The following is a 17,005-nucleotide window of genomic DNA, read 5'->3' as shown; positions in this document are numbered from 1 at the left end:
ACAGCTCACAAATGGCTGGGTCAGATTTGAACCCAGGCAGTCTGGCTCTGGACTGCCCCTTAGGATATTTGTGAAGATTAAGATAATATAAAAGAAATGACACAGTGTATACAAAGTGTCTTTCCCAGTGTCTCGTGGTAAGTAAATACTTTATACCTATCATGCTTTAAGTTTATTATTATTGTTATTGTCATCCTAATCCGGAAGTGGGGTGTGGTGTGGATTCATGGTGAATCAGTATGAACCTTTTAGGCATGGGAAGAATATGAATCCAAAACAAGTGGGTGCCCTAGGAAAAGTGTATTATGTACCTGTCTTTTCCCCTCCAGCACCCCTTGCAGAGGGGCTAACACTTGCTGGGCCAGGTAGTGTACTAGCAGGGCGTTCCGGAATACTTCCCGCAGCCTTCACCCCATTCTTGTGAAGTGCGTGTTTCCTCTTCCCATTTTACTGGGGAGGAAACCCAGGCTCAGACAGGTTCAGTGGCTGGCTGAGTTGCCATAGGTACTGAGGGGTAGAATTGGGGTTTGGGCTTCAGAACCTGTGCTCTCTGAAGGGCTACAAGCACCGTGGTGAAGATGAGCCTCTGAGGGGATCCCAGAACAGCCCAAGGGTTGTGTGGAGTGGAAGGCACAGCTTGCCTTGGTGCTGGTGCTCCTGGTTGAGGATTGCCCTTCGTGTAATTGTGATCCCAGCTCTTTCCTCAGCTCATGCTGGTTTTCCCCATCCTGGCCGCCCCGTGAGGTTGCTGAGTAGCCTCTTCAGCCGAGGCCTCGGGGCGGTGGGTGGCTTTGTGGTCTCCAGGGGACAGCTCTGTCCATACCCTGCCTAGCTGGGTCGGTAGACTCAGTGCCAGAAGGAGGGCGGGCCTTCTCACTAGAACTGCGTGCAGAAATCTGTGGCATGATGGAGAATTTGTCCTGGCCCCCCTGAGAATCCCAGGGCTGGAGTTTTCTCAGACTTTAGAGTTAGTGGACCAAGGTGTAAACTCTGGTGACCTCGGGAAAGCCAGGTAACCTTTCTGAGCCTGGGTTTCCTCATCTGTTAAATGACGATAATGGTAGTACGTCCTTATGGTGTCATCGGGAGGATGAGTTAGTTCATGTAGAAGTCCCTAGAATAGGTACTATTGGATGTATCACAAACACTTAATGTCTGGTAGCAATTATTATTATTATCAAATGTTTAAGAGGTGCCAGCTTCCTTGCTTAAAGATCTGCTTCCTGAACCCTGCTTCATGTATTGAGTAAAAACCTTCAAACGCTCTGCCAGTAACCAGGCTTCCAGGGTTTGACCACTTAACTGGTTGTATGATATCAGACAAGTTACCTAACCTCCCTGTGACTCATTCTTCCCCTTTGTTAAGTGAGAATAATAAAAAAAGTGAATTCTTAGGGAAGTGTCTGACGTGTAGAAATTGCTTGATAAATGTTGGTGTTGTTTTATTATGTTCATTATGATTTTTTCTGTAGGCACTATGTTAGATGTTAAGTAACATGGTCCCTGACCTCATGGAGCTTGCAGGCCTGTAGTGAATTATTTTCATCATGAATAATCATGTAGGTATACAACTGTGATGGTTGCTACAAAGGAGAGATACCTGGGGTTGTCAGGAGTAAGGGAAGACTTCGATGAGGATGTGAGGCTTGAGTGAAGTCGAAGAATGACCCATTTGGTTGAAAAGGTAGAAGATACTCCATGATGCAAGCAGAATGTGCAAAGGGCCTGTGGCAGAAGGGAGCATGGTAAGAAGGAGAGCAGCCAGGGTGGCTGGAATGGGAGAACAAAGTGAGGAGAGCTGGGTGGAGGTTGGACCAAGCCATCTTCCAGATTAAAGAGTCTTCTTTTCCCAAGGACACTGGAAAACCTTTGAAAGGTTTTAAGGAGGGCAGCGCTATGATCAGACTTGTGGTCTAAGAAGCTCATGTAGTCTGCAGTACTGAGAACAGGTAGGAAGGAAGGGAAAGGTGAATGTGGGAAGGTCAGTTAGATATTGTTACCAGCCCCATCCTACCCAAGAAGAATCTGAGGCTATGAGACATTTCGTAACTTGCCCAGAGTCTCTGAGGCAATGAATGCAGAGTGGGGATTTGAGCTCAAGTCTGAGGGACTTCAGATTCTCCCTTTCTCCCACCCATGTGGTAGCATTCCTGGGGAGCATTCCATTCAACCCTCACAATTTTACAGGTAGGGAAACTGAGGCTCAGAGTGAGACTCCCCTTGCCCAACGTCACAAGGTCTTACAGCAGAGCTGGAACCAGTACCCGGGCTTCTGGATTCTTAGCCCGTCTCCTATTCTCTGTGATGCATTGCTTCCTCCAGACCAGCTCACTCCTTGGGGGCAGAGAGGGCTGAGAAGCTGCGTTGTTGACAGCGGTTTTCGAGATTAATTTACAGCCAGGCTATACCATCTCCAGCTTTTACTCTGCGTATCACAGTAAAAGAAATGCTAGTCCAGGAGCATGGGGGAGGTTCCCCATTCGCTTGCGACTGAGCCGACGAAAGCAGTTACTTACTGTGAAGATCAGGCGTGCTCCGCGCGGAACCATATTAGCCGCTCCCCAGTGCGTTAACATCCAAAAGCAGATCGGAGAGGCAGTTTGATACCTTAAAAAACAATGCTCGTGTCAGAGGTTGAGGCTGCTTGGAATAACTGGGTTCTTTTGGGTGGCGTGTGTCATTGTTCCTTCCTAATCCCAGCCCATAGAACCACCCAGAAGTCAGGATGTGCATGTGTAGGCAGACACAAATTACCAATCTCTCTCTCTCTCTCTCTCTCTCTCTCTCTCAATGGCCTCAGAGAATTTCAAGTACTGGGGAACAGATACAGCGTTTCCTTTCCTTGGCCTCCCCCCGGCCTCTTTTCTTGGCCTCCTGCCCCTCCTACCCCTTGCAGCCTTACCTTTGCTGACTCTGAGGGCTAGGGCCTGGGCTCACCCTTGTGAGCAACAATGGACATGGTCCTGCCCTGAGAAGCTTGCAGACCTGAAGTAGGTTTAGTTTATCCACAGATAATCACCCAAATGTAAAACTGTGCCCGTGACCGTAGCTCCTCAGCAGAGGTTCACAGGGTCGTAGGACAGAGTCTCCTCAGACTGTGGGGTGAAGTCTGGGGAGAGGCCCAGCTGGCCGTCCTGTGTGCCTCCAGGGGTGACTGGGGATACCAGACCTCCGGGGATCCTGGGTGGGATTGGGGGTTAAGATTCGTGGTTACCTTCCCACAGTGATGTCATCGGGGCCGGGAACGGAGCTGGGAATCTCCTCTCTCAATTCTGAATTCTGTGTGTGCCCCATTCTCTTTAGAAACCTACCCCACCCCTCCACCCACTCTCTCCATTCTGCAGCTGCCATTTTCAAGGCCAGATGCTGAGTCTCCAGATGCTTGTTCTTCCCATCCTGGGGCGGACTGGTGTGGGTGGGAGGCTAAGCGAGTGGCCAGGTGTGGGGCGCCCCCTCTTTCTCTTCCCCTCTCCATCTCCCGGGCTCCTTCCCTCCTGGTCCTGCTGCTGCCGCTGACCCTCTTGTTGTTCCAGGTTTTCCTTTCCCTTAGCATGAGAGCTGTGGAGGAAAGAGCGACAGACCAGGAGCAAGCTGGCGATTTTGCAGCCCCTGGTAGTCTCAGCATGTGGAACCCCTTGGGGCAGCTGGGAGCCTGCAGAGTGGGGGCTGGTGGTCGAAAGGGAGGGGGTGCAGGAAGGTGCCTGAACCCTCTAGCAAGTAGGAGGGCTTCTTCGGCTCAGGCCTAACCGGGTTTACATATGCTGTGTGGCCTGGGACAGGCCCCTGACCTCTCTGAGCCTGTTTCTTCTTATAAGAATGGGAAATAATGATAATACTAGGTTCTGGTATTCATGCTGCCATAAGTGTCAAACAAGGCAACACTTTGGAAAACAGTAAAGCCTGGAATTTACTAATGGGAAAAGGTAACATTTACGGAGTGTTTATCACTGTATTAGGGCTTTCCTGAGAAACAGAACCAATAGGATATATAGAGATTATATATGAGGCGATTTGTTATGGGAATCAGCTCACATGGTTGTGGAAGCCAGAAAGTCCCACAATTTGCCGGTGCTAGATGGAGAACCAGAAAAGCAGGTGGTATAATTCAGTCTAAATCCTGAAGCCTGGGAACCAGGGGCCACTGGCGTTAAGTCCTGGAGTCCAAAGGCCTGAGAACCAGGATTTGCTGCCCTTTAGCTTCCCAGTGGCCTGTGTGAAAAGAGCCATCGTGAGCAGATACACAATTCACAGTATGATGGATGAGACAGAAATAAACTAGCTGCTGTAACTTTTCCTGAAATTTAGGCCTGAACGAAATTTATCAGCAGGAGGCTAGAAGCAGTTATTAAGTGGCACTTAGCAACCTCACATTTCAGCCCATAGTTGTTAACAAAGAACAAAGAGAGCCTCCTCTTGATTGCAAAGGGTCTCTCTCCCCTGTCTGTCCCCCCCCCCCCCCCATACCTTACGGAACATCCAGTTGTGGTATGTGAGTAAACAGAAGGCCAGGGATGGGGCAGCATATCAGTGTCCCTCCTGTGTTCTGGAGGAGGGTCTTAGGGTCAGAAGTTGGCCTGGAAGCTTCTATCTGTGTCACATGGTCCCTAGAGACAAGATATGCATTCATTTGAGTAAAAGTATATAAATGCTCCTCTGGGGAAAAATTAGCACCCTGTGCACTGTACCTGTAGATGTGGTCTTCAGCAAGCCTGGGTGCGAATTTGGGGAGAGCGGAGAGCGCTGGATGGGGTCTGGGCTTTGGAGAGATCAGCACCGGTGTGGTCAAATACCATCCTCTTAAGGGTTTAAAAACAGAAGAGGGGATGAAGCCCACTGTAGAACAAGCTGTGTGGTCTCAGGCAAGTGATTTAACCTCTCTGGACTTTTTTCCTTTTAATTTTTTTTTAATGTTTATTTATTTTTGAGACAGAGGGAGATACAGCATGAACAGGGGAGGGTCAGAGAGAGAGGGAAACAAAGAATCCAAAGCAGGCTCCAGTCTCTGAGCTGTTAGCACAGAGCCTGATGCGGGGCTTGAACTCACAGACTGTGAGATCATGACCTGAGCCGAGTTGGAGGCTCAACCGACTGAGCCACCCAGGTGCCCCTGGGCTTTTTTTTTTTAAATTGTTTATTTTGAGAGAGAGCAAGCTGGGGTGGGGCAGAGAGAGAGAGAAGGAGAGAGAGAGAGAATCCCAAGCAGGCTCTGTATTTATTGTCAGTGTGGAGCCCAACACAGGGCTCGAACCCAAGAACAATGAGATCATGACCTGGGCTTGAAACCAAGGATCAGATGGATGTTTAACCTACTGAGCCACCCAGGAGCCCCTGGACTTGTTTTCTTGTCTAAAAAATCCCAAGAGTTTCAAGGCTCAAAGGATCATCAGTTGTGATAGCGATCTATAAACTACAAAATAATCATTTGTCCATTCATTCATTCATTTGACAGATATTTGTTGAGGGCCTGTTGGGTAGGAGGCATGGTTCTGAGCACTTAGCATATATCAGTTCACAGACAAAGATCTTCATAGACCATGAATTCTAGTTGGGAGAGACCTTAAACAATAATGGTAAGTAAGCAAATATAGGATGTTAGAAAGCGATAATTGCCATAGAAAAGGTAAATCAGAGTGAGGGGGATTGGGAGGGCTGGGATGGTGAGTTGTAATTATAAATAGTGTGGTTAGGGTGGTCCCACTGAGAAGGTGACATTGGTGCAGACAGGTGAAGGAGGTGAGAACTTTGTGTGAATATTGGGGCGCCTGGGTGGCCTAGTTGGTTAAGCATCTGACTTCATCAGGTCATGATCTCACGGTTCGTAAGTTTGAGCCCCACATCTGGCTCTCCTCTCAGCACAGAGCCAGCTTCAGATCCTCTGTCTCCCTCTTTTTCTGCCCCTCCCCAGCTTGTGTGCACTCTCTCTCTTTGTTAAAAATAAACAACAAAAAAATTTTAAAAATTAAAAAATGGTAATGCAAATACTAAAAAAAACAAAACAAAACAACAAAAACTGTGTGAGTACCTGAGGAAGGAGTGCTGTTGGCAGGGGAACAGCCAGTACAAAGGCCCTGAGGCAAGAGTAGCAAAGAAGCCCTTGTGGCAGAGAAGTGTAGGTGAGCCAAGAGGAATAAGAAGTGAAAGCAGAAAATTATAGAAAGCCAGGTTGGGCAGGTACTCATAGGCTGTTGTAGGCTTTGGCTTTGACTTTTAGTGAACAGGAAGCCATTACAGGATTCTCAGTAAGGATTTGTAGGTCTGACTTATGATTTAAAAGGATCACTTTGGTTGCTGGTTGAAAACAGAATGTAGGGGCGCCTGGGTGGCGCAGTCGGTTAAGCGTCCGACTTCAGCCAGGTCACGATCTCGCGGTCCGTGAGTTCAAGCCCCGCGTCGGGCTCTGGGCTGATGGCTCGGAGCCTGGAGCCTGTTTCCGATTCTGTGTCTCCCTCTCTCTCTGCCCCTCCCCCGTTCATGCTCTGTCTCTCTCTGTCCCAGAAATAAATAAAAAACGTTGAAAAAAAAATTTAAAAAAAGAAAACAGAATGTAGAAGAGGAAGAGTGAAATGAAGACCACCGGATAGAGGTTCTTAAAATAACCTACCCAGGCAGGAGATGGTGGTGCACTAGACCAGGGTGTTAGTAGTGGAGGTGGCTAAGAAGTGGTTGGATCGGGGTCATAATGAAAAGGAAGAGTCATGGGGCGCCTGGGTGGCTCAGTCGGTTAGGCGTCCGACTTCGGCTCAGGTCATGATCTCACAGCTCGTGAGTTCAAGCCCTGTATCGGGCTCTGTGCTGACAGCTCAGAGCCTGGAGCCTGCTTCTCATCCTGCGTCTCCCTCTCTCTCTGCCCCTCCCCGCTTGTGCTCTGTCTCTCTCTGTCTCTCAAAAGTGAATAAATGTTAAAAAAAAAAAAAATTTTTAAAAAAAGAAAAGGAAGAGTCACAAAGACGTTGTTGACACATTGGCGGGGGTGGGGGCGGGGGTGGAGGGTGCGGTCAGGAAAGGAGAGGAGTCAAGGATGACTGCAGGGTTTTTGGTCCGAACAACTGGAAGGATGGAATTGCATAAACTGAGCTGGGGAAGACTGGGGAATGAACAGGTTTGCAGATGGCAGAGAGATTGGGAGTCCAGTTTGGAACATGCGAAGCTGAAGGAGGCTTTGAGATCCTTAGGTAGAAATGTCAGCTAGGTGGTTGGATAAGCATGGCTGCATTCAGGAAAGACTGGTTGGCAGGTATAAACTTAGGAGTCAGAAGCATATAGATGGTTTCTAAAGCCATGAGACATGACAAAGTCCCCTAGGGAATGAGTGTAGAAGAGATAGGTGGGCCAAGGGCTGGGTCTTTCCGTGGGCCAGGCCGAGGAGGAGGAGCCAGCAAAGGACGCTGAGGAGCAGGAGCCAGTAAAAAGAACAGAAGTGTCCTCATAGTCAATGGAAGAAAGTCTAGGAGGAGGAAGGGCTCATCTGTGCCTTGTGGCCTGCGAGGTAGTCACCACCATCATGTCCTGAGCTGTGGGGGTATTTTCGCCTGCCACCCCAGGGACCACTTTGGGCCCGAAGAAAACAAGCAGGATCAAGGTGACCGATGGGGACCACACTAACCGTAATGAACCAGGAAGATGTTTGGTATGTTTTCTCAAAGGGATGGAGGCAAAATGGTCTCAGTGTGTCATCTATAAACTGAGGGGATTAGACCAAATCACTGACTTCAGACTGGACTCTCATGGTCTGAAAGTTCTATAAAGGGCATTCAAGTGGGGAGGCTTCCCGTCCCACCCTGCACACTCACTTTACCAGAGCTGCTACCCTTCCATCTGTTCTAGTATATTTGACTTATGCATAAGATGCATTTGAGAAAGGGATTCTGTTTGTTGCCGAATAGAGTCTGCAGAGCACTGGTCTGGACTCTTCCTGCTCTGACATCCTAGGAGGCTCAGCTACTCAGGGAGCAGGGATGCCACCATGTGCCTGTTTCTGTGCTTTGTTTGGCTTTGGCTGTGGAGACCAGGAGGGTGTGTCCCCCTGGGGCTGGGAGAAGCACTGAGCCAAGTGGAGTAGGGAAGGGAGAGTTAGGTAGGTGCTGTGCTTGGAACCTTGTAGATCTCCAGGATCCCAAGGGGATGGAAGAAAGAAGAACCATTATTGGCAACAAACAGAACTGGTAGGATGCAGGGTCCAATTAGATGCTTCCAAGTCTAAGATGTCTCCTCTCTCCCCCTCGTCCTTATTGTTTGCAATTCTGCTTTTCTCCTGATGCAAAGCTCTTCTTTTATCCCCCCTTCACTGTTGCATCCTCACCTCCTGGGTGCCATTTTTGATACAAGGGAGCAAAGGTGGAACTCATCAAAGTCATCTCTGAACCAAAAATAACCCTGTCCAGCCAGACACGTCCCGACCTTCCAGGTCAAAGTGCTTGCTTTCATTTGTCAGTGCTGCTACATTCACCTATGGCTCTCAGAGGTCTGAGGTTTAAAGCTGGCTTGCCTCTGTATTAAATATGTGTATTTGTTTCCTAATAAGTTCCGGGAGTAAATCAGTTTTACATCAACCAAAGGATCAGTCCTGAATTCCTAAACCCCAGTGTAGAAGATGGGGGCTTTGGGATGTTATGGCTTAAGTTGTTTGCTCATTAAAATGTCTAATCTGGCTGATGTTCTGGGGAGGAGTCTGTATGGTGTATCTTGCTATGTAGCCAAACGTCTGAGATCAGACAGCCTGGGTTCACAACGTGGCATCATCCCTTATTGGCTGGTGGCCTTGGGTGAGTTCTTCTCTCCCGGCCTTAGTTTCCCCTGCCCCCCAGCACATAGGAATGTTTTGGGGCTGGGACGAAATGCCATGATACTTATGAGCACTTAGTGTGGGGCAGTGAGCGCTTGACACATGACAGCTATTATTGCTGAAATTCTCAGTCCCTAGTCCCCTGAAACCTCTACTGTACCACCCATCAGGTTATACTGTGAACAGTCCACTTACCTGTCCATCTTTATAGGCCAGGCGATTTCCTGTTCATCTCTGGGTCTCTAGTGGGCACATAGTTGGCACTTACACAGATTTGTTCAGTGAGTGAATGAGGCCATGGAACACAAACTCCATGCGAACAGGGCATTTGTATATTTCACTCCCCACCATCACCCCGAGACTTAGAACGGTGTCCACACATAGTGGACACTGAGTAAATATTTTGTAGTCTGTGAAATGAGCCATGGATCAATGAAACTTCACTAACAGGCAAACCAAGAGCCTGGAGCTAACCACTGGCCAACGGGCTGGGAGTCTTCCCCTGTATTTCTAAATTCCCAGCCCTGAAAAACTCTCCTTTTCAAAGCTTGCCTCTCTCTTTGAAGAAGAGAAAAAGAATGGTTCCTCATTATTCCTTTATACCCACTTTCCTCCTGTGAGACGGTACCTTGCTCTCATTCAAAGCTGAAAGCTGTATCTGCATATAGACTCTTGGATCTTCGAACTGGAAGAAGCCCCACAAGGCTCCTATATGGTATAGCCCTGCTGCCTTCAGATGGGTGTCTGATGGAGTTTGCAAACCAGACATCTGAGAGCCAGGGGGATTAAGAGATGTACGTGGGGCCCCACCACCGTTGGCAGATGAGCGGGTCAGAGAAAGTGGAAGGTCCTCACTTCACAGCTGGACCTGGGCCTTAGCTCCCTGAATCCCAGCTTGGCGTCCATGCTGCCATGCTGCCCCAGGGAAAAAGAAACAAGGCTTTGTTTCCTTTCCTCAACTGTGATTCAACCCTTTGTCCTGTTGATTGAGGTCCTCCTTGAGTCCGAATTTGTGTAGAGCACTCTCCAGACATTCTCTCAGCTCAGTCCCTCCAGCCCCACCGATGAGGTCGGTATCTTTAGTTTGCCCCGCACAGCCTGGGGAACTGAGTCAGAGAGGCTGAAGAGACCCACTGAGGGCCGTGCTGTCAGGGTGCAGGAGCTGGGAGTCCCGCCCTGGCCACCTGGTGGTCCATTGGCAGGCTGTCCTGTGACCCATGCTGGCCATCGGCAACAAGGGTGCAGTGTGACCGGTGAGAACTCCTTAAATGTTCTAATAACACTAAGACTGTGTCCAGACCATGATAAGACAGCTGGTCAATTCCACAGCGGAAAAAAAAAAATCAGCGATTAGACGAATAATCAATTTAATCAGATTGGCAATGTGGAATTGTAAAGAGAAAGCAACCGTGTATCTATTCCCACCCCCAGTACCCCCCACCATGACTCAGTGTTTGTGGTTTTGTTGGTCTCTCTCCATCTCTCTTTGTCCTTCATTTGATAAGTAGTTCAGCGTCTACTTAACACTAGGCACTGGTGCAGGAGGAAAAGCACACGTCGCTGCCAGTATATAGTCCAGTTTTGGGATTACAAAGACCAGGATCACTTTTTTCCCTGGAACAGTGTGACACTTACTGATTCAAATGCTTAAGCTGAGCCAGTTTAACCTGATGCTCCTATTGACTAACTCAGGTCTGTGTCGTCTTCCCCCTTCCTCAGGGAGCAAACTCATCTGCCAATTGAGTAGCTTTGAAGCAAGGGGCCCCTGGAAGAGAGGAGGAAATGTTTGCTGTTTTTCAGGTTGCACTAACTGTAATTGTGAACCCCACAGTGCTTGTTATTATTAATTCTTTAGGCCTCCACAGTTTACAAAATTCCATCAATTATTTCTATCAGTATTCCTAACAGCCCTGCGTATTAGCATGGGTGGTAGGCATTAGTGGCCTCATTCTGAGGGTGCCAGAGGTGACCTGTCTTGCTCAAGGTCGCTAAGTAAGTGGCAGCATGGGGCAGCTGTTTGAATCCTAGTCCGGTGCTCTTTCTGTGCGTCCCAAGTCGGCCCTTTGTGCATTGTGGGTGCTCAAGAGTTTTTTTTTTTTTTTTAATTTTTTTTAATGTTTATTTATTTTTGAGACAGAGAGAGACAGAGCATGAACGGGGGAGGGTCAGAGAGAGGGGGAGACACAGAATCTGAAGCAGGCTCCAGGCTCTGAGCTGTCAGCATAGAGCCCGACTCACGGACCATGAGATCATGACCTGAGCCGAAGTCGGACGCTTAACCGACTGAGCCACCCAGGCGCCCCTGTGGGTGCTCAAGAGTTTTGAGAAACTGGATTGAATATCCCAAGGCAGGGAAGAAGAGTACACAGGGGTCCCATCTGAAGACTAACCAGGATGTGGAGGTTACCCCAGCTTTTGGCCCTCCTAACCTTTGGAGGTATGGGGTTACTGTGCCCCTCCCCTGCAGCCTGTCAGGTCAAGGTTCAATGGAGCCTTGAATCTGACCTTGGCCCCTACCTTTACATCTTCAGCCATTGCAGGAGGCTTCTCATGGGCTTCAGATGCTGCTGCTTGAAGGTCACAAAGTCCATGGGATGTCCACGCAGAAAGGAGGAGGGTTCCTGCTGTGCTCTGCAGGACACAGCCCCTTAGCCAGCTTTCCACAGGCCCAGAAAGAATCCTCTCCACTTGTGGACTTTCTAGAGGAATCTATGGCCCAGCCTGAGCAAACTCTTTCTGAAAGAAAGCACAAGTTCAGAGGCTCACGAAGGCTGGTGTGCCTTAGCTCAGCTGTATAATCCATCCTGTTCTTGTATACAAGAAGTTGCTCCGTGTTGCACTGGGCACTTGAAAAGAGGGGGCGTGCCCAGTGGGAGACACGCTCCCGGACAGGTTTCTTGCCTTTGTTTTCAGTTTGCCAAAAGTTTTCCATTGCAAAGGCTTGTCACAACTAGAAATCCTTACGTATTCTGTGCACAGGGTCTCTGTTATGGATCTTAATCATTCATCATGTTTTCCTTAAAGTAAAATGAGTTTTCTGTGAAAGGAGAAGTAGGAGGTTATTGATAGTACATCATATATCAAGGAAAGCTTCAGTTTGTTTCCATTTGGAAGAAGTGAGGGCAAGTGTTTATTAACTTCAGTAGTACCAGGAAAACAGGCAGCCATTGTGTGTGTGTGTGTGTGCACGCACATGTGTGTGTGCATGTGTGTGTGTGTGTGTATGCGGGCCTACATTAGTCCAGCAGACTTGTCAGAAATCGGGCATTTGCCAAGGCTTCTGATCTTAGTTGAGTTTTGATAGCTAAAATTGGCAGACTGTCACGTAGGTAGTTTTAACATCTTCCTTATTCCAGCCTCCCTGCCTTTGGAGGCACCGTCCCACATCACGCCCAGACATACCCCATCAAATTTATATTATGGCTGGAAAAAAAAATTGTAATGATTTTGCTTTTGGAATTGTTTTGCCACACGTACATCTCATTTTTTGGTGGGCTCTGATTTCTCTGCTGTCATCATGTATCCTCAGGAATTCTTGCAAAATGAGAAAAATCTAACCAGCCCTTCCCGTCCCACCCCCCTCCCCAAATGTAATGAAATTGTAATGAATGTTGACGTCAGCAGTTCATGATGTTGACTTCATGTTACAGGTTTTAGCCGCTTAATTACACAGCTATTCATTATGGCTTTGCGGTTTTCTTTTCATGTTTTGGAGCTGACAATTTTCACTTTTAAGGCTTTGGGTATTTTTGTAGGCCCAAGAAGAGGCCCAGGAACTGAGTTGCCTAGTGGGAAAAAATGATCCCGTGCTGGTGACATTAAGAAACCGAGTTGAGATCAGCCTCAGGCCACTCTGAGAATTGCACTGCGCATCTCACACGTATGCACACTCACTCACACCCAGTCTCACATACACACTCACATTCATACTATGATGCAGTTGTTGAGATAGTTAGAATCTAGCACAAAACCAAAGAGTGATCCCTCTCCGGCTTCTCCCTGCTCGCTGCTGATGGTGCCTTGCGTTGTCTACAAATCTGGACAGGACAGGCAATTTGGTCCATGGGTGTTTGGGCTTAGAGGTGTGGCCCTGCGGTGTGTTTCCTTCCTTGTACAATTCACCGGTCCCTTTTCCTACAGCTCCGCAGGCACTGACACAGCCCTTGGGGGGGCTGATTAAGCGGCCAACCTTCCCATTTTAGAAGAACAATGAGCACCAGACAGAAAAAACACTCCTGGGAGGCTCACCAGAGACTTCCCAGGATGGAGCCCTTCCCTAGCTCAGTCACTATAACGGTCTGCACGTTCCCAAGTGTGTTTTCAAAGACTTGCCCAGGGTTGTTTTCTTTCTTTTTTTTTTAATCAGGAATTTGGTGAGGAGAAGAAGGGCAGTGCTGGGGGCTGGAAAGACAACAATGAATTTGACACACTTGATGCCCCTGGGAAGCTCGTGCGATTACTCAGGTGCAGGATGATATGAGCTGCAGTGGAGGCTGGAGACAGCCGGCCACAGCGGGGGCAGGGAGGCGGACTCCCAAGCCACCGGTAGCTGGGAACTCTATGAGCAGAGGAGCCGAGGATGCTGTTAGCACACGCCCGAGCTCGGCCCCTGCATAACTGGGCCACGCTGAGCCAAAGGCATGATGGGGATTGAGTCACTGGGGCCCTGCCACTGAAAGCCACCTGTAACCCCTTTCATTCATAGCTCTGTTTGGAAGGTGTTTCTAAAGCACTTACCTCGTGGCCGGTCTTGTGCTGGGAGCTGAGGATCCCTCAGTGAATGGGAACAGCATTACCCTCATCTGTAAGATGAGGAAGGGAGTTGGGTTGTTGGTGGACTTCAGACTTGGTAGCAACCCTCAGGTTTGGAATGCAGCCTTTCTGGGAACCTAAATATAGGAAACACAAAAAAGCAGATCTGTTTTTATTTGATCACTATCCCCTTTGTGAATAGTGGACCCTACTCCAGTATGGAACCCAGTTTGAACACCAATGGGTGCGATTGAGGAACCTTCCAGGAGCCCACGCTATTCTAGAATTCTGGGGTTTCTTGATGACAGGTGAGTTCCCTTCCATTCCCAGTCATCATGATCCTGTGTCTGGAATCCCGAACTATGCATCGACTGAAGCTATCATCCTTCTTTGCCTATGGATGCCAGATTCATGTTCTGTTTTCCTTTGGGGGATGGAAGGAGTCTAAGTGCTGAAGCCTCCATCCGAGAAGCCTGCTTGCAGGAGAGGGGAGGAGGGATGACACGTGGTCAGTTGCTCTGTCTCTCTCACCATTCAGAGTGACTCTCAGCTACAAGGATTGTGGTCGTACCATTGCCACCATCATTCTACCTGCCACATGGGCCAGAGCCACTGACCCCCATCTCCGACCAGAGTGTCTCAGGACCGTGCAGACCACAGTCAGCCTCCTTACTAGAGCCTCACCTTAGTCTTGCTCTTCCTGTTCAGCCCATCCCTCCTGGCACCCCAGCCGCGCTCTGAGTACTATTTCCCTATTGGCTACAGAGTCAAGTGCAAGCTTCTCATCCTGGTACATCCTAGTACCTGCCTCAGTGGAACCTCTATAGCTTCCCAGGCTACTCCCATCCTCCCCCAAACACTTTCATTCCTAATTCCAAGCTTCTGCTCGAGCAATCTGGCCACCTGGAATGGCTCCTTTCTTCCCCTCCTCTCAGCTGCATGGCTGCAAGTCAAGCCCTACATCCTTCCTGGGGCTGTCCCAGAACAAGCTGATTTTCCCTTCTTTGAAATCCCTCAGCCCGGGGCGCCTGGGTGGCGCAGTCGGTTAAGCGTCCGACTTCAGCCAGGTCACGATCTCGCGATCTCGCGGGATCTCGTGATCTCGCGGTCCGTGAGTTCGAGCCCCGCGTCGGGCTCTGGGCGGATGGCTCGGAGCCTGGAGCCTGTTTCCGATTCTGTGTCTCCCTCTCTCTCTGCCCCTCCCCCGTTCATGCTCTGTCTCTCTCTGTCCCAAAAATAAATAAAAAACATTGAAAAAAAAAATTAAAAAAAAAAAAGAAATCCCTCAGCCCTTGCCTTTGCTGTCTGAAATGCTTCATATGTGGATCACATGGGTCCTTTTGTTGGAAATCTTTTGCTGTGGCTTTGACCTGCATCTCCCATTACCCATAAGCTCTTCGAGGGCAGAGTCTGGGCCTTTCAATTCTTTTGCCCCTTTCCCTGCCCTGTGCTCAGTGAAGATATTACTTGATCAAAGCTTCCAGAATTAGAGCACAAACCCATGTAGTATCCAGTTAGAGCATTCCGATTGCTAAAGGTGGCCAGTATTGAAGGTGCCTTTTTTGACCAATAAGCTTGATTTTAATTGGTCAATCTGACGTCAGATTGTGTTTGGTAGCTAGTATCAGAGACCAAACTAACTGGCTTTAAACAAGGCAAGGAGTTGTTTTCCTCTCTCATAAGAGCCCAAGGCAGGTTGGCAGTTCAAGGTCAGGTAGGTGATTCTACGGCATCTCAGGTTCCTTTGTCTTTCTGCCCTGTCATCTTTAGCACATGGTTTGCATTCTCAAGGTACCTCATGGCCCCAAGATGGCTGCTACAGCTCCAGTCATCATTTCTGCATTTTAAGCATGATAAAGAATGAGGAAGGGTGGAGAAAAGCCCTTCTTTTAAGGAGCCTCACTGTTGGCCCCATCTATTAATTCTGCTTATATCTCTTTAACCAACGCTTGGCCCCTCTGCAGCCACCATTTCTCCAAGGGAGGCTGAGAAATTCAGTTCTTTAGCTGGACATATTTTTCCCACCATGACTCCCCAATCAGAGTGCTCTTACTATGGAAGAGGACAGGAAGGGATATCGATTGGGTTGGCAGCCAGCAGTGCCCGTTGTAGCTGGTGAATGGCACCTGTTGTTCTTCAGGCTGAAGAAGTGCCTGTCAAAAAGGCAACAGATATTTCCAGTTCATGCTTGCAACTTTTTGCCAGTGAATCCCAGGACTTCAGAGGTTGGGTTTCTCTGAGATTTCATCCTCAGACAAGTATTTCTTGAATGATTCACCCTGAGCCCCCAAAACCACTGGATGTAATTGGCCTCATAAAGGGGTGATGGCTGACACTCTTGTCGTGGCCAGCTCATCCTTTAGCACTGAGGAATGGTCCTGGTGTTCTGGGTCACTTTAAAGATTTGCTAAAGTGAACATGGAGACAGGCCATGCCTTCTGTGTTAAAGTCATTGTCCCTGTACTTGATAATGAACATAATCTTGATTCCACACAATTTTGAGCTTCAATACAGATTTAATATTTCTGTACGTTTTAATTGAACAACCTGATTATATTGATAAAAGTAAATTCTGATTTTGAAAAATGACTGATTTGCTTTTAAAGTCACTCTAGTACATAAAAGATCTCTAGGGGCGCCTGGGTGGCGCAGTCGGTTGGGCGTCCGACTTCAGCCAGGTCACGATCTCGTGGTCCGTGAGTTCGAGCCCCGCGTCGGGCTCTGGGCTGATGGCTCGGAGCCTGGAGCCTGTTTCCGATTCTGTGTCTCCCCCCCCCTCCCCCCCCCCCCCGTTCTTGATTTTTCTCTTTCTGTCCCAAAAAAAAAAAAAAAAAAACGTTGAAAAAAAAATAAATAAAAGATCTCTAAAAGAAATTGCAGTTGCTCTAGAAAGCACTCGTGATTTTATGGTCAGACCTTGTTTACTTCCAATGGAAGACAGTGGTCTTCCAGCCTGGTCATTTATCCTGGCTCGCGAGAAGCTTCAGCCGGATACCTCTCTTGCTTTTACTGGCCCTCAGGAGGTTCTCTCTGTCTGGAAGGGGAGTCCCTTTTTACTTGCCTCTGTTTGCAGGATATTTAGTGTTTGGGGATGAGTGTGAAGTATCTTGTCGGTGAATCACCATGGACTGTCTCAGGGTTGAAAAGATGGGTAAAGTCAAGTGTGAAGGGGAACAGAGGGACCCTTTATAAATAAGTGGACACTTCAGTGGACCTGAAAAATACATCTTTAAGGCCCAACACCAAGAAGATGCTCCATTCTCTGATTTTATGTTATTTTACTTAAAAAAGTATGGAAGCTTCACGAATTGTGTGTCACCCCTGCACAGGGGCCACGCTAATCTTCTCTGTATCCTTCTAATTTTAGTATGTGTGCTGCCTAAGCGAGCCCCGTTTCTCTGATTTTAGAACTCTCCATGAAGGTAGACTTCTGTGAGAAATGATTTTTTCTGTGGAGAGAAAGGGCTTGGT

General features: G+C 48.4%; 1 protein-coding gene and 1 non-coding gene across 3 annotated transcripts in view; one reads left to right on the top strand and one right to left on the bottom strand.

Moving 5' to 3' along the window:
- The window catches only part of ABTB3 (ankyrin repeat and BTB domain containing 3), a 313,737-nt gene that overhangs the window by 8,361 nt on the left and 288,371 nt on the right, over positions 1–17,005 (top strand). The gene's annotated exons all lie outside the window — the stretch shown is intronic.
- Positions 16,820–16,925, bottom strand: LOC121041183 (U6 spliceosomal RNA). Its single transcript, XR_005795609.1, has one exon. It is a non-coding gene; the product is annotated as a U6 spliceosomal RNA (small nuclear RNA).

The sequence above is a fragment of the Herpailurus yagouaroundi genome, unplaced genomic scaffold (assembly GCF_014898765.1).
Source record: "Herpailurus yagouaroundi ecotype Mexico unplaced genomic scaffold, PumYag 182, whole genome shotgun sequence".
Lineage (NCBI taxonomy): Eukaryota > Metazoa > Chordata > Mammalia > Carnivora > Felidae > Herpailurus > Herpailurus yagouaroundi.
Note: the sequence above shows the minus strand (reverse complement) of the source record. Positions and strands in the feature narration are given on the sequence as shown.